This window comes from Rhinolophus sinicus, linkage group LG12 (assembly GCF_036562045.2).
Source record: "Rhinolophus sinicus isolate RSC01 linkage group LG12, ASM3656204v1, whole genome shotgun sequence".
Lineage (NCBI taxonomy): Eukaryota > Metazoa > Chordata > Mammalia > Chiroptera > Rhinolophidae > Rhinolophus > Rhinolophus sinicus.
In genome coordinates this window covers 47760792-47784591 of record NC_133761.1, presented here as the reverse complement: position 1 = coordinate 47784591, position 23800 = coordinate 47760792, and the positions used below count along the sequence as shown (strand labels likewise).

Genomic DNA, 23800 nt, shown 5'->3' with positions numbered 1-23800 from the left:
AAAGAAAGCATCTGCTCTCAAACCCTCCTATTGCCTTCCATGGGTTTGTGTGTGGAGTAGCACCCACCTGTCCACCAGTCACCATGTCCTCACAGTGGCACAGGTGTGGCAGGACGTGGCCTGAGAGTGACAGGTGGCAACTGAGAGTCTGGTTCTTGCCACCAGTCACTATCATGGGTGGTGGTGCTGCTCCGACTTTGTCAAAGTCAGACTTTCATCCTAAAAGTTCCCTTGTCCTTGTTCAGGATGAAGGCCTGGTACAGACCAGGAACCTGTGCCGAGTGAATCACACCAAAATGTGACACACTTTCACCAGATTCAAAGGAGCTTAGAATGTTTCTAGAGAACAGCTGGATTTTCACCAGAACACATACATTCCCAGAGTAGGACCTCTGGCCAGACTGGCCTTTTAGGGCTTTGTCAGCAGCCCCATGAAACCCCTCACGGTTCACAGAAAAGAAAAAAGGTTCATGTTAACAAAAGGTTCTCCCATTACACACATTTAAGTGTCTTTATCTTTTGACAATTAGGAAACCCATAGACTTCATATTCCCCATTAAAACACCCACAAATCACTTCTGCCCCTGGGGAAACGTACTTGACAAAGGCATAAAAATGCCACGAAGAAAAATAACCAATCCAGTGGCAGCTATACATTCTTTTCTCTTCAGAAACCTAACGTTTGTTCTCATAATGTAACAGTTTTCCTGAGCTATAACTCACGTTCCACACAATTCACCCATTTAAAGTGTACATGTCAGTGGTTTTTAGTATATTCTGAGTTATGTAACTGTTACTACATTCCATCTTCCAACATTTTCCTGAGCCTGAAAGAACCCTATTAGAAGTCACTCCACATTCCACCCTCACTCCAGCCCAACATCCACTAACCTGCTGTCTGTCTCTATAGATCTATCTATTCTGGAATCTCAAATAAATGAAATCATGTAATATATGGCCTTTTGTGACTGGCTTCTTCCACTAGAATAATGTTTTCAAAGTTTATTCATGTTGTAGCTTGCATCAGGGCTTCGTTCCTTTTTATGTCTGGATAATATTCCATCATTACATTTTATGTATCTATTTATCAGCTGAGGGGCAGTTGAGTTGTTTCCATTTTGGGAATAAAGCTTCCATGAACATTAGTGTATAAGGTCTTGGGTGGATTTGTGTTTGTATTTCTCTTGGGAGTGGGATTGCTGGGTCATACGATAACTTCATTTTAACATTTTGAGAAACTTCATAACTATTTTCCAAAGTGGCTGCCCCATTTTACATTCCTACCAATAATATCTGAGGAGCCCAGTTTCTCCACATTCTCACAAACACTTACATAGTTTTCTTGTGTAGTCCTTCATATTTCTGTGGTGTCCATCGTTAACTTCTCTTTCATTTCTGATTTTGTTTATTTGAGTCTTTTCTCAGTGACTCTAGCCAGAAGTTTTCAATTTTTTAAATCCTTTTAAAAAACCAGCCCTTTGTTGCGTTATTTTCTATTTTCCTTCTGTTTCTATTTTGTTTAATTCAGCTCTACTTTTTGTTATTTCCTTCCTTTTACTGAATTTAGGCTATATTTGTTCTTCTTTTTCTAGTTCTTTAAAGTGAAATATTAGGTTCTTTATTTGAGATTTCTCTTGTTTTTTTTGATGTAGTCCTGTAATGCTATAAACTTCCCTCTTCTTACCACTTTTGCTGCATTCTCCAAAAGTTTTGATATGTCGCATTGTCATTCTCATGTGTCTCTATACATCTTTTCGTCTCTTCTCTTATTTTTTCTTTGACCCAGTTGTTCTTCAGTAGCATATTGTTTAATCTCCACATATTTGTGGGGGTTTTCCCCCCACATTCTTTTTTCAGTTGATCTTTAATTTCAAAGCATTGTGGTCGGGGAATATGCTTGGTATGATTTCAATCTTCTTAAATTTGCTGAGGTTAGCTTTGTGTCCCAACATATGGTCTATCCTTGAGAATGTTCCATGTGCACTAGAAAAGAATGTATAGTCTGTTGTGCTAGGATGAAAAGTTCCATAAGTGTTGATTATGTCCATTTGGTCTAATGTGTCATTTAAGGCAGACTTTTTAAGTTAATTTTCTGTTTGGATAATCCATCTATTACTGTCAATGGCGTGTTTAGGTCCCTGTATACTTTCATTTTTGTCAGTTTCTCCTTTTAGTTCTGTTAGTAGTTGCTTTATATGTTTTGGGGTGCTTTCAGGTTGGGTGCATATATATTAAAAAGTGTTATGTCTTCCAGATGTATTGTCCCCTTTATCATTATAAAATGTCCATCTCTGTCTCTTGTTACCAGTTTTAGTTTGAAATCTATTTTGTCAGATATAAGTATGGCTACACCCACTTTTCTCTGGATGCCATTTACTTGGAGATTCATCTTCCATCCCTTCACTTTGAGTCACTCTTTGTCCTTGCACTTACTGTCTGTCTTTTTATCTCATGTTGCAAAGTAACATTTATAAACAATTTTAAGTATAAAGTGTACAAAAACAATAAAAGTACCCATAATACTACCAACAAAAACACTAAAGAGTATCAGCAAATTAGAAATAAACATCAAACCATATAGAAAAGCACAAATAAAAGGAACAAAACTTCCATCCCCCTCCGTAGTTGCTCCTCTTGAAATAACTGATCGCAACAGTGTGGTGCACATCACTCCAGAAACAAGCTTTGTCTGCGTGTCCAGGTTACACCAAAGTGACAACGCTCCTCACACTCTCCTGTGCACAGTGTCACTGTTGTACTTCTCCATGTGGATGTGCTGTCTGTCTCTTGTCCAGAGGCCTGTAGCCTCCAAGATATAAGGACAGGATGCCTCAGGATAATCAGTAACATGAAATAAATATTTATTAGAATCATACTAGCAGTACCTGACCCTTTGTGTCTGCCCATGGGCCTGGCAAAGTACTCCACATTCAAGAAAAACCGTTTTTACAAAGCGACTTTTATTTGACCCTGGTGGGAAGAAGCAGTGTGTTGGCTTTTTGGCTGAGCTCCCTGAAGTAGATCCTGGTGACGGGAAGGTTGAGCCAGGGGTCCACAGTGCTTTATGGGTCTGTCGTGTCTGCATTAGGTGTTAGATCCGACTCCACGCACATGACAATGCTCTGACGCTGCATCCTGTCTCCTTCAATGGCTTATGCCTGAGAGCACACTGTCACCCAGGAAGCTGCAGACAGATGACAGGAAAGCTTATGAGTAAGTCTACTTCTGAGGAAGACCAGGGACAAGCCCTCTATCAAAGGCATATTTAAATTCGATGAGTCAACCTTTTTGCAATTACCATGCAGACAAGCTTAATTCAATCACCCGGAGAGGCCCCCACAAGGCACGAGAGCCCTGAGACACCTCTGGATAACTTGGTGCCCTTGGTTTGGGGCCAACGGACTCAAAGTTCTGTGCTTCCTGTGAATAAGTCTTTGCCCTCATTTCACCCCAATGTCTGTATTTTAAGGTTCCTAAATTGCCATTTTAGCCTTTTTAAAAAAATTAAATCTCTGGTCCCTTAGGAACCATCTTCTTTTGGCCACAAAAGAAAAATTAAACATGGAAACTCTAGTAATTGAAATATGGTGGCACAATGCAAATACTTTCCTACTGGAGGTCTGATGGAAAAAAAAAAATATATATATATATATATATATATATATATCAGAATATATTAATGTAAAGGTGGACAGAGCACATATTTATTTAATGTAAATGATGTATTGAATAAAATTAAAAACAAAATGAGGCACAGAATTAATCAAAGTCTACCCTGGTGACCTTATCTAAGGGAAAGGTTATTCTATGAAACAGATGGTATTGGAAAGAAAAGATTAATGTATACATTTGAACCTCTGAAATAAATGTTTTGAAAGAATAAAAGAATAAAATGATAATTACCTTTTCTTTCTTTCTTTTTTTTTTTGTTTTTGTTTTTTGTTTTGTTTTGTTTGTTTTTTAGCACAGAAAACATACCAGACACTACGTAATTTCCATGGACTGTTTTATTTAATGCTCACAATAAACTATGAAGTGGGTAATATTATTATTTTCACCTTCGAAAAAGAGATTACTGAGTTTTATAAAGTTGCTGCTACAGAGTAGAATACATAGAGCAGAATATATATATATATAGTAGCCCTTCCATGTATTTTCGTATGTGGCCGTGACATCTATTAGGTTGGTGCAAAAGTAATTGCGGTTTAAAAGGTTAAAAATAATTGTAAAAACAAAAATTACTTTTGCACCAACCTAATACTACTACAGTAACTCAAGTGTGTTGTGCTTACGTTTAAAGGCAGTGCTTAAGGTGACAGAGTGACGATATGGAAACATAGTTGGATTCTTTTTGACATCTTTCAGCCACTACCTAATCAACCTCTCTCTGGACTTCTAGTCACATGTGGTAATACATTTCCTTATGATTTAAGCCAACTACCCTTAAAAGACACCACAGCTGTTAAATATATAGACACAGAGACCAAAGTAGCAAAACTTGTTGAATATTTATAGTATGCTGCCATCCTACATAAAATAAAATAATCATAGAAAAACAATCTCTTACTATCCAAAGGTCTCTTTTGAGTTATCATGAAAGGCTGACTAAAATTGTTTTGGTTTCCCACCCATCTGGTACTTTCCTTGGTAAGAATAAGGGACATGCCCCCTCATACAATAGAGTATGTTGGAAGCAAAAGTAAAATTCATTGTTTAGCGATGTTTTCTTAAACACTCTCTCCCCACTGGGCACTGTGAGGGAGGTATTGAGGGTCAGAACTCACAGTCTAGAGAATAACTTACTGAGGCGATGGTAACACAAGGTAGAGAAAAGGAAGGGTATTGATTATGCACCCAAAGTGGGAGGGGAGGGCTAGGAGGGTGGTTGTGAGATTGGTAAATGATTGAGGTAGGAAGGACAGAGAGAGGGTCGGACTCAGAAGGAGAGAAAAGAGGACAATCCCAGAAGAAAAAGTGTGAACAAATTCAGAGAGACATGACAAATGGCCAGCAGACGCCAAAGTACATGATAAAGCTATCAGTCTATGAACACTGTGGAAAAGGCAGAACAAAGCAGAAAGCTGAAAGGAAACCATTCATATCGGTGAATTTCGTATGTACGAAAGGCAGCATTTCTCATCGTGGCAGAAATGATGACAGATTTCACTTTTCATTCTATATATCACTATATTGATTGAATTCTTCACAGCTTATTCATGTATTATTCATAATGTGTAATGAAAATAGAAATCATTTACTGCCTTTCATGAGTGTAAAAGTAGATGTATACATTGAACATTTTAGAAAACATATAAAGTAAAAAGATAAGCGTTACCCTTGGGAACGTAGTCTTCCAATCTTCATATATATATATATATATATATATATATATATATATATATATATATATATATATATATATATTTTTTTTCTTTTTACCAAAATAGGATTAGACTCTATGTCTCTGTGTTTCTTTGTTTCTTTTTTGTTTGTTTTTTTGCTAATTGTGGTGATTTAAAAATATTTTTGCAACTTCTTTGACACTTTTCCCTCCACTGAGCCTATTCCCTTCCCTGAATGTGGGCTGGGCTTGGTGACTGGCTTCTAGTCAATAGATATGTTGGAAGTGACAGAGTGTGACAGCCCCAGCTAGTCCCCAGAGAGCATGAGTGAGAGATGTGCCTCAGGTGATGTCAGCACTCAGCCTTCCTGTCTTCTAGGGGAGACCCCAAACATTTGAGGAGTAGAGATAAACTGTCTGTGCTGTGCCGTCTGAACCCTTAACCTACAGAAACTATGACTGACAATAATTTCTTTATTATTATTTTAAGCCACTAAGTTTTGAGATAGGTTGTATGGCAATAGACTAAAAATACACTAATGCATTATGAACATCTTAATGATAATGTGTGTAAATCAGTATTATCATTAAAGGTATGGCAAACCAACCCTAGTCAATCTGGTCATGTATAAATCTTAAGTTCTTTTTGGTACTGGATAATGGTAGCCACAGAAAAGTTTGAGGTAATTGAGACTGAGCTACTCCTCCATGAACGAAAGCAGGGCTCAGACAAAATTCACACACACACACACACACACACACACATGGAGTATGAAATCAGTCAGGCCATGAGTTCCATACATGAGGTAAAAAACCCAGCTCTGTATCCTTTACCATCTTACATAAAAACTTCAATCAGGCAACAAAGAACATTCTAGAGTCAGTCTGCTTGGGCAACCAGGCAACCAGAATCCACACCCAGTTGGATACTGTTTAAAGACCAGCCTGAATTGAAGCTAGTGACTGGATTGGGGGGTCAAGTTTCAGGTGTCATCTCTAAGCATGTGGGCCACAGGCTTTGCTAAGTCCTTATACTTTTCTTGAGCCAATTTAGGGGCTATCTCAAAAAGTTTATTCAACCCATGATCTTAAGTCCCACTGATTTCACCAATAGGATGCATCTCTAACAATCATTATAGTTGCTAATTGTAGGTCTGGGGTTTAGGAAGAGATGGGAGAGAGAACAATAGGAGAAGACTCAACACTAGGGGTCCCAGCAACAATCGGGTTGGCTGCCATTTAGTCACGACTCCCGGGAGGACAGTCTAGGTCCAGACAAGAAGAAACCAGTGCCAACTTTTGTGAACTGAGGAAAAACATTAGACCATTATGTGACCAATTTAATCCTCTTTACAGGACTGACACCAATTTACATAAACATTTTCCCACTTTAAAACAAGGGAACAACAAATAAACTTCAACGTACTAAGGAACAGACCGGATTTGGAAAGCAAGTCAGGTTACCTCAGGCGGGTCTGGCGCTGAGAGATAAATCCATCCTGTAGCCCCATCCCAGTTCCCATGGGGAAAATGTTTGTTTAATTCATTGTCCTATTTTCAACAGCTCCACTGCTTGAATTCATTTCCGCTGAGGACAGGCGAGACAAAGAAGAATGCTTTCAGTGCCAAATGACTCCTAGACAGGATTGACAGACAGACAAGGGCAGGGACCACAGTGTTTTCTTATTGTCTGTGCAGACTCCGCACAGGTCGGACCAGTACTAAGTAATTAACAGACAGTGAGTGACTGAATGGATGAAGCTGACAAGCCTCCATCACAGCTCTTTCCTACAGCAGGAAACGGTCCCAGGTCTTTCTCCCCTGGACTCTGAGCCACCTGATGAAGTGGGCACTACCACTGTCCCATGTCTCCTAGCACAGGTCCTAACAGGGCAGCCCCACATACATGCTCAGTGATGAAGGAGTGATACTGAGAGAGAACCCTCATCACTAGTGGTCCAGGTCCCAGTGGATCCTCGGCAGCTTTTAATTGAAACATTTAATAAATAATTTGTTTCAGCATGCAGACAAACTGTAAGCATGCCCCCCTCCCTTCAGCAAACACAAAGGTACGCAGTCTCTTTCAGCCCGTGTCATCTTCAAAACCCAGGAGTGGCATCAAGGAGCCTCCTGACTTATTTGACAAATCCAGGCATTAATAGGTAGGTAGATAGAGGATAGAAGATAGATGACAGGTAGATAATAGTAGATAGATAGATTAGATGATAGATGGATGATAGATATAAGAGAGATAGATGGATAGACAGATGAATAGATGAATGGATGGATGGATAGATAGATAGATAGATAGATAGATAGATAGATAGATAGATAGATAGATAGATAGAGATGTAATCTTTATATTAATCATGGCTGGTGAGGGGGGATAATTCTATACCAAAGGATAGCTCATCTACTTATTTGGGAACTCATGTTGGAGCTGACTCATGAAGATAATCCATTCCAGTGCAGTCCTATGTAAAATTAAACTTTATACTGGTTTCTGGTACATGTGGAAAATGATTAACTCTGAATTATAATATCTTTTAGGACAAACTGCTGGTGTTTTGATAAAGCAAAGTACTTGTCTTCTAGTGATCTGGAATCATTTTTTTTTTAATGGATTCACATCTTATGAAAGAGGTAGGAAATAAATAATTTTATTAAACATTTACTATGTGTTAAACATTGTACATGGTGCCTCATGCATAATATCCATGTAATGCTCAAAGCAACCTTTGAAATGGAAATTATTTATGCTCATTTTATAGAGTGAAAACACAGATTCAAAGAGACCAAGTCACTTGCCCCAAACCCCATGGTTACCAGCAGCAAGGATAGACTTAGAACCTTTTATATTTCAAATTTCAAATGCTCTTTCCTTTATGCCTTTATAACAGCAAAAAGTGGAGGAAACAAAAATGCTGAACTATCCAAACACAGGGAAATAATTAAATAAACTAGAATGTGTTTGCTCAGTGGAATATCACACCAATATCATGTGTGTTTATGAAAATTCTTACACCAAAAAAATATGCTCATGTTATATAATCTTAAGTGGCAAACTCTATCCAGAGTTTGCCACTTAAGACTAAACAAAATGATTATAACTGAGTTTAAATCAAAAACTCATCAGACAAAAACACATCAAGCCTGCAAATGAAAAGAAGATGGAAGACAATATTATACAACACAGTAAGTTGAAGTCACGGGTGAAAGTTTTACTACTTAATCAAAAATGTTTTTACCAGAATGTAGATTTTTATACCTGTAAGTACCAAGGCTCTGTGTGAAAAATACATGTTATTCTATCATAACTATCTATATTGGAGGGAATAAAAGACAGAGTGAATATAAAAATCACAACTTCAGTCAAGCATGAGTGCATCAATACAAAAAAGAAAAAGAAAACTCACAAACACACAAGCAATCATCAGACCTAGGCTGCCTCGTTCTGATGCTCTTCTTTGGATGTTTCTAGTCTTGGCACCAATGTGCATCCATTTCCCAGGCCAGAAACCCAGGACTCTGCTAATGCACCCTCCATATCCCACTAGGTCCCTGCCACTGCTGTCTTCCTCTAGCGCAGTTGGTCCCTCCCGCCCAAGTAACATCCTCTGTGGCCAGAGTAGCATTTACAAAACACAAGTTTACTAGAGAGTGACACCTTTGTCATTTCTTCATTGCTTACAAAACAAGCAACACACTTTCACATATACATGCGTCACACACACACACCTCCATTGTCACACCCCACGTGGTCTCTGCCTTGCTCTCTGCTCCCTACTTCTCTACCCCTCACTTACATTCTGCTCCCTACACATCAGTCCTCTGAAGATTCTGAAGGGTTTTCTTAGCATTCTCTGAACCCCCAAGGCTTAATACAGTGACCAGCACATAGTAGGTGATTTTTAACTTGAGGGACTTGATAAATAACACTCATACCCTATGTGTTCAGAACTAAATGAGAGATTAGATGCAGAATTAGATGTATGAAGATAAAAATATCAATTACTGTATAAAATACTAGCTGGCACGAGACTGGCATTAGGTGATCTATTAGTACTTCCTCCCAAAATTAAACACCTGCACTCTTCTAGGTAGGGATGGAAAACTGCAGGCCTCCCTGGAAAGGCCTGCCCAGACTGGTAGAGACATGTTGGAGAGCTGGGCAAAGAGGAGAAGGAATGGGCCAGACATATGCTGTCCCTCTGTCACACACACCAATTTGGGAAACTGCCCCTTTCCCAGGTAAGAGGGGGTGGGAGAGAAGGCAGAGTGTGACCCCAAATAAGTGGTTCCCCTGGAAGCACAAAGCCAGGGAGCTGATGCCCTCCCCCCACCACAACAGAGTGAGTGAATAAGTGAATGAAGGAGTGAGTGACACCCTCCCCCTGCAGTGGTGCTTGCTAGCAAATATTCTGTCTGTGTTTAGCAAACACTGGGAACTACACAGAGAAAAGGGAGGAAGGGGAGAGGGGAAAGTGCAGTCAGGCATTCAGAGGAAGTAGGCAGGCTGGGGTGGGCTGTGGTTTCTCGGGACCCAGCCCAGTAAGCCGGAGCTGCTCTGGGAACAGCACACAAACAGGGACCTTTGCCCAGAGCTCCCCGCCTCCCTGCAGATGGGCAGATGAGGCAGTGATGGCCTCAAATTTGGCTACCCCCCCCCCCGCCCCCAAATAGCGGGAACAAAAGACAGCCTCTGGGGGAAGGCATGAGAGCATCTTTCTGGAGACACTCCCCGGACCCCAGTATACAGCTGTCCCCCCTTATTCACAGGGGATATGTTCCAAGCCCCCCAGTGGATGCCCAATTCACAGACAGTACTGACTCCTATATACGCTATGTTTTTTCTTATACATGATAAAGTATAATGAAGTGTAATTTATAAATTGGGCACAGAAAGATTTACAACAAAAATAGAACACCTATAACAATATACTGTAATAAAAGTTATGTGAATGTGGCTTCTCTCTCTCAAAATATTTCATTGTCCTGCACTCACCCCTCTTCTTCTGCCAATGAGAAGTGACACAGCACCTGTGCGATGAGGTGACGTGAGGTGAATACGCCGGCATCAAGACATAGGTTAGCCCTCCATCCACCTGCTGAGGATTCATCAGATGGAGTGGAAATTATCCACTTGGGGTGATCCTGGATCCTGGAACCCTGACCATGTCCATGGTTGTCAATCCTCACTAGTTGAATGTTTTCCTGCTGAAAACTTTTAGAAAAACAGAAGTAATCAGAAGTTGCTGTCTGTTTCTTTTCAACTTGTCAAGTGTCACTTCAGGGCTGTAATCCTTCTATGATCATACAGGTGACTTTAATGATGTTTTCCATCCAAGGATCATATCCCATAATTTTTTTTAAAGTTAGGGTGGCTTGAACGCAAGCACTGTGACCCTGAGACATGTAGGTGATGTGATCTCGGAGAAGCTCCTGAGTGACTAATGGGCAGGAGCGTCCACAGTGTAGACACACTGGACCAAGGCGTGAATCACCTCCCATTGGACGTAGCGGGACTGATGAGACTTCATCATGCTACTCAGATCAGCCTGCAACTCCAAACATATGTTTATTTCTGGAATTTTCCATTTAATACTTTTGGACTTTGGTTGACCGAGGGTAACTGAAACCATGGAAAGTGAAACCACAGGTAAGGGGGTGCTACTGCATTTGGGTGGGAAGGTGATATTTTACAAGAAACAGGCCCTACATTATTCATTTAGGGGCAAACATTAACAAATGTGCATTATAACTGGCGATATAACCCCATTAAGGTAGTGAGTCCTGAAAAAGTTAGATTCAACTTAAAACTTAAACTGATTTACCCATACTATTTTATTTTTGTTCTCATTAAAAATCAACAATGATAGGGTTTGTTTTGTTGTTTGCATTTTATAAACTTCCGGAAAGAAAATTAACACATGCAATTTTCTCAGAAACCAGCTGTGTGACCTCAGACGGTAGCCTTTCACAGCTTTGTTTTCCTCGTCTTCAAAATGACAAGACTGAACTTCATGCTTCCTAAATTCCCTCCCAGCTCAGGATGTTTATCTCTCTAATATGTTTTCTAATTTGTGTTAGGATTGTCACGATTTTATTAAAAGTGGTTTAGATAACAGGGAACAGAGTCACACTCACTCTGGCTCCATTACGGGGGGTTTATTGTCAGGAAAGGAGAAAGGAAAAGAAAGTCATGTGAATCCAGGAACATGAGCTGAAATACAACCAGGCCTCAAGGAATGAAAGCGGATGGGGATTGGTGGTGGAAGGTGTCCCCGCTCCCTTTTCCCCTCTCTCTTCCACCCTCCATCCCTCCCCCTTCGCTCCCCACTTCCTCCCCCTCTTCCTCTCTCTCTCTCTCTCTCTCTCTCTCTCCCTCTCTCCCTCTCTCCCTCTCTCCCTCTCTCCCTCTCTCCCTCTCTCCCTCTCTCTCTCTCAGGCCTTCAGCATCCTCAGGACTCTGCTCTTTTGAGCATGTCTGTCCCACGCTCCCCTCTTTCCCGCAGCCTTCTTTCCCCACTAACCCACAGTAGGACTCCTATTCCCCCACAGCCTCCGTCTGCAGGAGGCACATGATGGCCCCTGGGCCCTGCATCGGCTTCATGAATTTCCTGCTCAGCTCCCATAGCCAATCCCCTTTCTATTTCCCAGTCCAAACTCCAGGGAGAGAAACATAATGGGAGTCAGGCTTCACAAATCACTGGTCACTGGCCTCCCAAGATTGGCTGTCCTCGGGGCACTTAACTGCCCTGTTCCAATCAGCACTAGGGGACGGGTTAAGGTCACGGGCACAGTGAGGTCACGAGATACAAACCATGGCCACTTAACTGTGTATGGGCAGGTGCCCTTAGCATGGGTCATCCTTAGATTGTGTAAATCTGTGCTGTCTAATCCAGCAGCCACTAGTCTTGTGTAAAATTTAAATTCAAATTAATTGGAACAAAACAAAATGTCCAGCTCCTCATTTGCACTGGCCACATTCTAAGTGCTCAGGAGCCACATGTGACGAGTGGCAGCCATGATCCAGGACATGCCCATCATTGTAGGCATTTCTATGGGCAGCACTGGCCTCCAGACAACAGGCGTCTCCGGGAGAGTCATTGCAGGTAACAGAGGATGGGAACAGACAACTCTTTTAGTCTCATTGTCTGTCTTGATCTTACAACTTAGAATCTTAGAGAGAGCCTTTGGAGAAATATAATAGACAAAAACTTCCAATTTTCCTCATGTACTTGTTGAGGGTTATATGCCACCAAAGGAACACCCCATCATCAGCTGGCACTGTCTCAAACAGGCAGAGGCTATTTCCTGGGTGGTGGTTTGGTTGATAATTTGGGATCAGCAAGAAGTTCTACAAATACACAGGGGGGGAATTAAAACATAGGTTTTTGGATTTTTTGTATTTTTTTTGTTGTTTTTTGTTTGTTTGTTTGTTTTTTTATTAATTTGTTTTCATCATAAAAGCCACAGACAGAGTTAAAGCTGTGAGCTTTGGTACCTGTCCAAACAGAGGTTCCGTCCTCTGCTCTGTCAGGGTGACCCTCAAAAAGTGGTCATGAAACAGAACACGCATTAGAGGCACAGTATCCAGTCCTAGCAAAACAAGAAAACAAAATAGGTCAGGGCCTTATTGCCTCTCCTGTCTTTATTCTTATTTTCCGGCCAAGAAATAACCAGAGGTACCATATACGATCCTTCTCCCGAGGCAGCAGTGGCCAGGAATGGACTTGGAACAAAGGCACATGTTCATGGGCAGGACCTTGGGCCTGTTACCTCCCTCTTCATCCTTGGTGCCTTGCTTGGCTCCTGCCTGTTTACTCCAGCCTCGCATCTTCCCCAGGACACCCCAGGTCCTGACAATACAATGATTTGCTTAAGACAGACAGACAGACTGATGCAGTGTCTGTGCTTTGCAAATCAGAGCCATTGCTGAAACAACTACCATTTCTGTTGTTTAAACTGCTTTTGCTTTGGTTTGGTTCACTTAGTAAGTTTGGTTTGGTTTGGTTTAGTTTGGGCCTGTTCATCTTTGCACTTCTGCCAGAAGAATGCCTTTCAAGTGACTCTAACAGGTCTGGGCTAATGACTCTTGGTGCTTCCCTTTTCCTGTCAATCACTCCCCACCCCACAAAATCCCACCTCCCGCTCCATCCTTGGGCTGGGCATGCAGCCCAACTAAAAGAAATGCTCCCATCTCCTGGCCACAGATTGGTTTGGGGTCACTATTTGATTCCACAAGGGCAGGTGTCATTTTTCTGTGACTGCTACTGGGACACAGAGAGTCTATTTTGCCTGCAGAGAGCGGAAGCACCAAGAGTCATTAGCCCAGACCTGTTAGAGGCCATCACCACAGACCAGCAGCGAGAACCTGACAGAGAACTGCACTGAATCAGTGACAGCAGAAAGAGGGAGGGAGGAGACAGGAAGAAGGAGGGGGAGAGAAGGAAGAAGTGAGGAGAGAGAGGGACTCAAGTGACTCCATTTGTACTTCTGGATTCCCCTGGGCGGAAGGGCCTACTTTGTAAACAGTCAACACATTTCCTTTTGCTTGAAGGAGTCTAATTGAGGTTTATTTCACTCACAGCAAAAGGAATCTTCATTTTCTCCACTTCCTGAAGCCAACTAATGACAAGGAAGAAAATTAGCTGATAATTTACTTTATACTAACTTGTAAGTTACTCATGGCTTAACACTTCATCTACTCACTGCAAGTTTAATTCAAGCTTTGAAAGGACACTGAAGACGTAGTGTCCTCTTCCTGTAATACTCTGTATTATTTGCTTCTCTCTCTCTCTCTCTCTCTCTCTCTCTCTCTCTCTCTGTCTCTGTCTCTCTGTCTCTGTCTCTCTCTCTCTCTCTCTCTCTTTCTCTCCTTTATTAACAGAGTTTATTTTTTTAGAGTAGTTTTCAGTTTATAAAAAAATTCAGCAGAAGGGACAGTGTTCTCCTATTATTAATAAGAGGGACCAAAGTTTTGCCTCCCCAAAATAAGTCTTTTGGGATATTGACTTTAAGCTGGCTACTAAGAAACAAAAAACTCAGAAGGAACCTTTGACCTCCCCCCTAACCTGCTGAAAGACATCCAGATAGAAACATCTACTTGAAGAAGGGAGCATCAAAATATAAACTAAACGTGGCAGGTGGAGAAATCCAGCAAAACTATTCTGTGAGACTCTCCTCAGTGTCCCATTGTTTCTGGGTGGCCTGCAAGAACCTGTTTGCCACACATTTGCTCTTTCTCATCTGCCTATGAATCCCCTTCTTTCCCTTAGAAATCCCAGACCCGTGCCCCCTCCTCAGTCCAGAATGGCATATGATCTTCCACTGCCCAGTGCCTCCTTCCGTCTCATTCTTATGGCTCCCCCGCATGTTCATCCATAATAAATTCTGGACATTTTCTTCTCTTAATCTGTCTCATGTTAATTTAATATTAGCTCAGCCAGAGGAACTTAGAAAAGTGGGAGGAAAGTTATTTTTGAACCCCCCACCCCTATTATTAACATCTTGCATTGGTGTGGTATATTACAATTGAGGAACCAATATTAATACATTATCAATAACCAAAGTCCATAGTTTAAATTACAGTTCAATCTTTATCTTGTGCATTCTGTGGGCTTTGACAAATTAATATTGTTGTATATCCGCCATTACAATATCACACAGAATAGTTTCACTGGCCTGAAAACCCCCAATGCTCTGTCTATTCATCACTCCCTCCCCACTAACCCCTGGCAACCACTGATATTTTTACTGTCTCCATAGTTTTGCCTTTTCCAGCATGTTATAGAGTGGGAATTACACAGTATGTAGCCTTTTTAGACTGGCTTCTTTCATTTAGTAAGTTTAAGATTCCTCCATGTCATTTCACAGCTATAATGGAGAGCCCATTTTTTTTTTCAGCAATGAGTAATATTCTCTTGTCTGGAATATACCACAATGTATTGATCCATTCACCTACTAAAGGATGTCTTGCTTGCTTCCCATTATGAGTGAAGCTGCTATAGACTGTATGACCTCTTTTAGTTATAGCTCTCCCGTCCTATTTGGAAAGCTGCTTTACAGTTTTCAAAAGCCATTCAGATGTCACCTGCCTGATGAAGCCTTCCCCAAGCCCCTACATAGTATAAATCGCATACATGCTTCTATCATAGCCATCACATTATTGGGTAGTTGCTTTATCTCTGTCTTCTTCACAGTGAATTTCAGGACATTTTACTTTCTACTGAGTTACTTCACTTCCCTTTGCTACAGTTTCCTTGTCTGTAAAATGACAATGACAGAATTATTGTGCGAATTAAATCATAATACATATATTTAGAAATGTATATATTTAGAATAGTACCTGGCACAAAGGATATACTATATAAAATTTAGCTATTATTGTTTTTTATTATTATTACTAATCTCTGTATCCATAGCAACCATCATGTAGATGCCACATAATAAACAATTTTTGAATCCATAATTGCCTCATAATGTTGTTTGATATGTGACCGAATGTGATTTATAATTTAAAAAAGTAACTCTGAAAGACTCTTAACATCCATCATTATAGGAGCTACTCACATTTTTGCTCAGCTAGTTTAGTGAAACGTGGAAACTCTGGGTTGGGTTGCTTCGGTGATGGGGCAGCAACCAGTGTTGAAAGCTGACAAGGTGGGAAGAAGGGAAAGAACGAGGGGCGTTTGCTACTTGTAAATCGAGACACTTCATGTCTCAGTCTTCTGACTTGACTCATCCGCTCAGGAACTGACTCAAACTCAACATACTCAAAAGGTTCTGGTGAGTAAACTAGAAGGTTAACGCGTGACTTTCCCATGAACTCTGTCACTGCCAGGAGGAGGACGACGGTTTAATCACCCTGACTTGTGCATTCGTTTTTCTCCCTGTAGGAAAACTCGACAACATGATCACACCTCAGTCTGTGGGTTTGAGGACATTTCACCAAATTTATATGCAACCTGTTCCGTGTGTATAAGGAACACAAAATTACATTCTGCTCTTTTCCAGCAAAGGATAATGAGGTTGAGCTGCACTCAGTGTGGGCTGGGCACCCAGGAACCCAAGTCTCATGTGAGTTCAAATAATCCAACTGCCCCTCACTTTTGTTTGTGAAATGGGTGTGGGGACACCTACTTCTAACAGTGGTTGTGGGGTAAATAAGGGAGGCATTTCACACTAGCAGGGGTCCTGCCACCAGTTCCCTGTCCCCTTGTGTCCACCCAATTGACCCGGCAGGAAGGGCCTGAGGACACAGACAAGGCTTTTGCTGCCCAGCACCCAATCCCAAGTTCACTGCGTTTCTCCCTGAGCCGTGTTACTGGCAGCTAATCCACCTAACACTGAGACATAACCAGCTTTTCAAAAGTTGAGCCAAACATTAAAATTTCTCAGTTGTAACTGCCTTTATACCACCCCTCCCCACAGTTCAGAACACTACGCTTAATTGTCTCATCTTAGCAAGTCATTAAATATGAATTTGCTCAAGTCCTTATTTCTCTTCTCCCCTCAGCCTTCCTGGAGATTTTACCTGAATTACTGATTTGCTTTCCTTCATTAAAGTCTGACTAGTTTGTCTTTTGTTTTGCTAACGCGTACAGCAGGTGGCCCTGTGGATTCTGTGTCTGAACACCAGCTGTGTCCTTCTTGCTCTCCCTCACAGAAGAGATCTGGTAATAAGACAGGTCCAAGCAGCACAGCAGGTCTAAATGAGCCACTTTTGAGCAGGTTGAACAATTGGTGTCTTAGCCTGGGTTCCCTGAAAGAAAAGAATGAGATAGTCTTCGGGGCAGGTAGATTGCGTGTTGGCAGGACCTGTCAGCCCAGGGACAGGAGTGAAGGACCAAGAGGAGAAGCGGAGAAGGAGCGAGAGGCAATGCACGTTGCCATGCCAGCCACTGCTCCAGTGGAAGGTGCCCCATCCGAGACAGGTTCTTTCCCATGGCAGGGCCTCCATCACAGCAGGGCCTCCATCCGCAGCAGTGGCTCCTTCTGTGGTATTTTTGGAAGAGCTTCCCGACACACGGCTCCAAACTGTCCTCCCCAGGTGAGGTTGGATGGATTTATCCATCGGCTCTACCCCTTATCTAGAGGACCTCACAGGACTAGGTCATCAGTTGTAATGTAGGGGAGCAGGTATATGAGCACCTCACCTGTCCTCATGAGGACCTCGGCCATCTCATGCTCTAGCACCAGGAGCTGGGACAGGAGGCAAGAAGCCAGGCACGGGTACTGGTGGGGCAGCAGCCCGAAGCTGGCAGAGCTTTCCTGGAAGTACAAGGATTGGTGTAGAGCCCTGGAGAGAAAATTGCCGTCTATATCATCAGTCACTTCATTTCTACTTCTAATCTAATTTCACAAATGGCACAACCCTTTTTAAGTCTTATATGGGATGCTACTCATTTCCAACGAAGGGTAGAGGGAAAATGAAAAGTGATTCCCAGAGCTACTTAATGACATTCTGGGTGCTGTCAGTTATTTCAGAGAACATTGTAAAACTCTCCACAATAATTCGAACCTGTGGTTAAAAATACCATTGCACACATTTAAGAGGAGTATTGACTTGGGGAGGAATGGAGGTTAAGTCAAGCAGTGGCGAGATTTCCCCGCTCATAACGCCTTAGGAGAGTTTGCTTAAAGCACAGAGCCGCACTGAAGCTGTCCCATGGATGGCAGTAACTGCCTGAAAAGCTTCGCCCTGACTGCACAGGGAGTTGGGTGACTTCCACCACTAGATGAGGGAGGTGGTGGAGAGAATGGATGCCACCTTACACAATAGAACAAGTGGAGCCGGGGACAATCGTTTCCTCTGGCAACGCAGGAATCCGTGGTCAGCTTCTGGATTGGCTTGAATGTGATTCAAAAGGAGCATTTATGTATCTTCTCAGCGTAACAAGTAATTTAGAGTCTAAATTTAAATGTGCAAAGTCCTAGAGGAAGGGAGGTGATTCATATACTTATCACATTTTGGCTAACTGTGTTTTTGAACAGCAGGAGGCAGGATGTACAGGCCAGGTGTCTAGAAATCAATTGCTGGGCTCCCTTAAAAGCCACACCCCTGGTGACTGACAGGAAGAGGTTTCTATTCAGATCTTGGAGAAAACATGACCTTCACCATGTAAGTTAAAGAATGAACATCGTGCAAGTCCCTCAGGAGAAACAGACCTTTAGGCCACGGAAGCGTGAGTTTCTCACTGTATAAACTATAGGTGATGTCCCATTCTGAGGATGTTTTCAGAAAAAGAGCAAGACATTAGGAGAGCATGGCAGGATAGTTGCCTGAAAAGAGATGGTCAAACGCCTTAAAAACAAACAACTAAAACTTTAAAATGAGTTATAATTTCTGGAGGAGAATCGGCCGTGTGGTATTTCTCTATGCTATTTCTAATTCAAGACCATGTAAACTTGGGCCACATTGATATCCTGGATGGCACAGTGGAGTATGAGTGGGGCCTGAGAAAGAGAACGGCAGGAGGGGATGGCTGTGGAGAGAACGTTTCAGGGCAGTGGGCGAGTGTGGGTTGAAGACAGAATCCTGGAGGTGGGACAGACACTGGAAAGGACCATTTATAAGACTAGTCATCTGTAGACAGTATGGGTAGCAACACAGAAGATAAAGTATCGAGAGAGGACCAGACAAGGTCAAGGCATTAAGGAACAAAGGCAATTTAGAAATGTATTTCAGAGGCTGCAGCACTGTATTGATAAAAAGGTTATGCTGAAGGCACATTTGTAGGATGAGGGATTTAGTTGCGAATCTATGGACATATTTGGCTGCAGCTCAATAAAAATGATTAAGGGTAAGCAAAGAAAGCCATGATTTTACTCTCCCCCTCCAATAATGACTGAGAAGTTTAACCTTTGCAGTTCTGGAATTAAAGATATGGCAAAAAAGTTCAGGCTGAGCTTGACAATAATAGAAAAAGTAAGATTGGGGAGGGAGATGATAGATAGATGATGAGAGAGAGAGAGAGAGAGAGAGAGAGAGAGAGAGAGAGAGAGAGAGAGAGAGAGAATAGATATAAATAGATAGTTGATACATACAGATGCTGCTCTGGGAGGCATCCGTATAAAGCCAGCCTACCAAAATGTTTATAAAGTGATCAACTTCCTTCTAGAAATTCTCATGAAAAATTTAAAACAATAAATTTTAAAAATATAAAATGCTTTAAAATTGACTTGGGAACAGGGGGTGGAAGGGAATGCAGACCACATGGAAGACAAATTCCAGCTAAGGAACACAAGAGAAATTAGAGGTTGTCAGCTTCCAGTAAGCAAATAAAATGATGCATAGAAAGGATCGTAAACTTTCCCTTAAGTGCCAAAGGAGAGCGTCACCGTGAGACATAACACAATTTCCGTGTTTCCCTGAAAATAAGACCTAGCCAGACCATCAGCTCTAATGCATCTTTTAGAGCAAAAATTAATATAAGACCCGGTCTTATACTACTCCAGCTGGCACCCAGGCATACAGTCAGCCTGTCCAGGGGTACAGTGCTGTGCTTATGTTACCACCACTGCAATGATAATTACCACCCACGCCTCCTATGCAGCTCCGTCTGCATATGGCACTCAGCCTGCCTACCCAGCTTATGGTCAATAGCTGGCAGCCACTGCACCTGCAAGACCACAGGATGGTAAGAAACCCACTGAGACTAGTCAACCTCAATCTAGCACAGGGGGTTACAACCAGCCCAGCCTGGGTTATGGACAGAGTAACTACAGTTATCCCCAGGTACCTGGGAGCTACCTCATGCAGCCGGTCATGGCACCACCACCTGACCCTCCTACAAGCTACTCCGCTACAGAGCCGACTATTATGATCAGAACAGTTACTCTCAGCTGAACACCTACAGGCAGCTGAGAGGCTATGGACAGCAGAGTAGCTATGGTCCACAAAGCAGTGATGGCAGCAGCTACCCACTAGTTACCTCCCCAAACCAGGTCCTACAGCCAGGCTGCAAGTCAATATAGCCAACAGAGCTACAGGCAGCTGGGTTCATCCTGATAGGACCACCCTCGTAGCACGGGTGTTTATGGGCAGGAGTCTGGAGGATTTCCCGGACCAGGAGAGAACAGGAGCATGAGTGACCCTGATAACCAGGGAAGGGGAAGAGGGGGAATTGACCATGGAGGCATGAGCAGAGGTGGGTGGGGAGGCAGACGCAATGGAATGGGCATTGCTGGAGAGTGAAGTGGCTTCAGTAAGCCTGATGGACCCACGGACCAAGGACCAGATCTTGAGCTAGGCCCACCTGTCTATCCAGATGAAGGCTCTGACAACAGTGCAATTTATGTGCAAGGATTAAATGACAATGTGACTCTGGATCATCTGGCAAACTTCTTTAAGCAGTGTGGAATGGTTAAGATGCACAGGAGAACTGGACACCCCATGATCCACATCTACTTGGACAAGGAAACAGGAAAGCCCAAAGGTGATACTACAGTGTCCCACGAAGACCCGCCGACTGCCAAGGCTGCTGTGGAATGGTCTGACGGGAAAGATTTTCAAGGGAACAAACTTAAAGTTTCTCTTGCTCAGAAGAAGCTTCCAATGAAGAGCACGTGGGGGCAAAGGGATACCACCGCCACTTTGTGGAGGTCCCGGGGGCCCAGGAGGTACTGGGAGACCCATGGGTCACATAGGAGGCCATGGAGGAGACAGCAGAGCCCACCCCACCCCAGAGGACCCTGGGATTCCTGAGGGAAACCCTTTGGAAGAGGAAATGTCCAGCACTGAGCTGGAGACTAGCAGTGACCCAATTTGGGGTGTGGAAACCAGAACTTCACCTGGAGAACAGAATGCAACCAGTGTAAGGCCCCAGAGCCTGAAGGCGCCTCCTACCACCTTTTCAACTGCTGCATGGTGACTGAAGCAGAGGTGGCCCTGGTGGCACGAGGCGAGAAAGACGTGGCCTCATGGACAAGATGGTGCCAGTGGAATGTTCAGAGGTGGCCGTGGTGGAGACAGAGGTGGCCTCCGTGATGGCTGGGGCATGGGCTGAGGTAGCTTTGGCGGGATGGCCCTGGGGATCCCTCTGGGCATTTGATGGAACAGATGGGAGGAAGAAGAGGCAGGCCTGGAGGACCTGGAAAAATGCGTAAAGGTGAACACTGTCAGGAACGCAGAGGCCGGTCCTACTAGACACAGAGACTGTGCAGAGCTGCACTGACTACCAGATTTATTTTTTAAACCAGAAAATGTTTTAAACACATAATTTCGTACTTATAATGTTGGCCACAGCATTATGATTATTCCTTGTCTGTACTTTAGTGTTTTTCACCATTTGTAAAGAAATATTATAATGAGTTAAATGGTTAAAAAAAAAAAAAAAAAAAAAGGAAATACTGAAGAAATCCAAAATCATTACTTCAGGAATTTTATAGCTTGAATTGCATTTCTCCAACAAAAACTATATTGGTGCCTAGGCCCTAGTACCTCAAAATGTGACCTAATTTGGAGAAAGGGCCTTTACAGAGGTAATCAAGTTAAAATAATGTCATTTGGATGGGCCTTACTTAATCCAATAAGACTGGTGTCCTTATAAATAAGACACAGATGGACAAAGACACACATAGGGAGAAAGCCATCTGAAGGGTAGAGTGACACTGTCACAGTGAAGGGACACAAGAGGTAGCAGGCAAACCACCCAAAGCCAGGAGAGAGGCATGGACAGATTCTCCAAACAGCTCCAAGGAGAGGTGTGATTTGAGACTTCTAGAACAAAGACAATAAATTTCTGCTTAAGCCCCTCAGTTTGTGGTACTTTGTCAGAGAAAATAATATGAATAAACATGGAATTCAACATGTTTCCTAATTGACAAACCATAAAAATGTCAACTTTCTACAAATTAATTGATAATCTTAACAAAATTACAACTAAAACTACACTGGGAATTTTCTGAAACTTGAAAAAATGATATAAAGTGTTATCTGTAAAAGTGTAAAGCATTAGAAAAGTTGATAGTTTGGGAGGAATAATAAATGATAGCAGGCTTGTCCTATTATATAACAAAACATTTTAAAGTTTAGTGATTAAAATAGGGTAGAAATGTAGGATTTGTTCAAATATTTCTTATTGCAAGTAATAGAAAACTGGTTCAAACTAGCTTAAACAGTAATGAAAATGTTACTGTTTCATATAAATGAAAGATGACAGCCAGCTTCTGTTGATGTTTTATCTAGAAATTCATGATGACATCAGGGCGACAGCTCTGTTTCTCAGTGGCTCTCTCTTCTGCCTTCTTCCTCTGTCAGCATCATTCTTGGACTGCTTTCTCTCACAACGGCAAAATGACTGTGTGAACTGCCAGGGCTTAGTGCTTGTCATTCACATCTAACAAGACAGATTCATTTCCAAGGCGATGTTTCACATCATGCCCCGCATCCATCAAGGAAAAGCCCCACATTTGCTTCTAATGGACCATCCTGTCAACTAGCTACCCCAGTAACAATCACAAGGTCAAGGATATCAATAACCATCTTTCAACTACATAAAACGTTTTTCTTATGCAAGTATAATTGGAACTATAACAAAAGGACACTTGAAATAATAGGGAACAAAAAAAAATTGATAGAATTCCAGTAACACAATCTCTGAAAAAGACTTTTTAATAACAAATTCAATTATTTCAATAGATTGAGGGCTATTCACATTTTTAATCCATCTTGTCAATGTGGTATGTGTTATTTAGGAATCTGTCCATTTCATTTTAGAAAAACTTTAATTTGTCAAACTTATCGCCACATACTTTTTCACTATCCTTTTAATATCTGTCATATCTGTAATGACATTCTCTTTTATTCCTGATATTAGTCATGCTTTCTCTCTTTTATTTTTCATGTTCAGTATTGCTTTTGGTTTATCAACTTTATTTTTCCTTTCAAAGAATCAATTTTGGTGTGTTAATCTTCTCTTTTTATTTGTTTTTATTTTATTGATTTTAGCTCACATCTTTCTTATTTCCTTCTATTTATTTGGGCTTAATTTCCTTTCTTAAAAAAATTCTAACTTCTAAATATAAAAATCTACACAATTGATTTTAAACCTTTCCTTTGTACGAATATGAACATTTTAAGCTATAAATTTGCCTCTATACACTGCTTTAGCTACATCCTATAAATATTGACGTGTTCAAGTTTAATTATCATTCTTTTTGAAATATTTTCTACATTTTTATATTTTTGCTTTTGAGAGTTTTTATTTCTACTGGCAAATGGTGGGGGGGGGGCAAGGCTAACAATAATAGCAAACATAAGTAAATGGCAAAGTCCTTAAAATCCTGGTCCCTGGTCTCTAGCTCTTAACTGGCTTTTGGCCTTTAATTTTTATAATAGGATTGGGATGAAACGAGGTCATTAATCCTGTCTCCTCACCCCACACCAAAGTAGAACTTTAACCATGGTCTTGCTGATTTCTTTTTCCATAATGATCCCTTTATCCAGTATTA

The 23800-nt window shown here is 41.8% G+C and overlaps 1 long non-coding RNA gene and 1 pseudogene across 1 annotated transcript; one reads left to right on the top strand and one right to left on the bottom strand.

Moving 5' to 3' along the window:
* Positions 1 to 570: 570 nt before the first annotated feature.
* On the bottom strand, positions 571 to 11619 carry LOC141567881 (uncharacterized). The gene is made up of 3 exons (XR_012490824.1): positions 10347 to 11619; positions 6806 to 6929; positions 571 to 3184 (listed from the first exon to the last, which is right to left on the bottom strand). It is a non-coding gene; the product is annotated as an uncharacterized LOC141567881 (long non-coding RNA).
* A 749-nt stretch (positions 11620 to 12368) lies between these two features.
* Positions 12369 to 21573, top strand: LOC109455320 (RNA-binding protein EWS; annotated as a pseudogene).
* The last annotated feature ends 2227 nt before the right edge of the window (positions 21574 to 23800 follow it).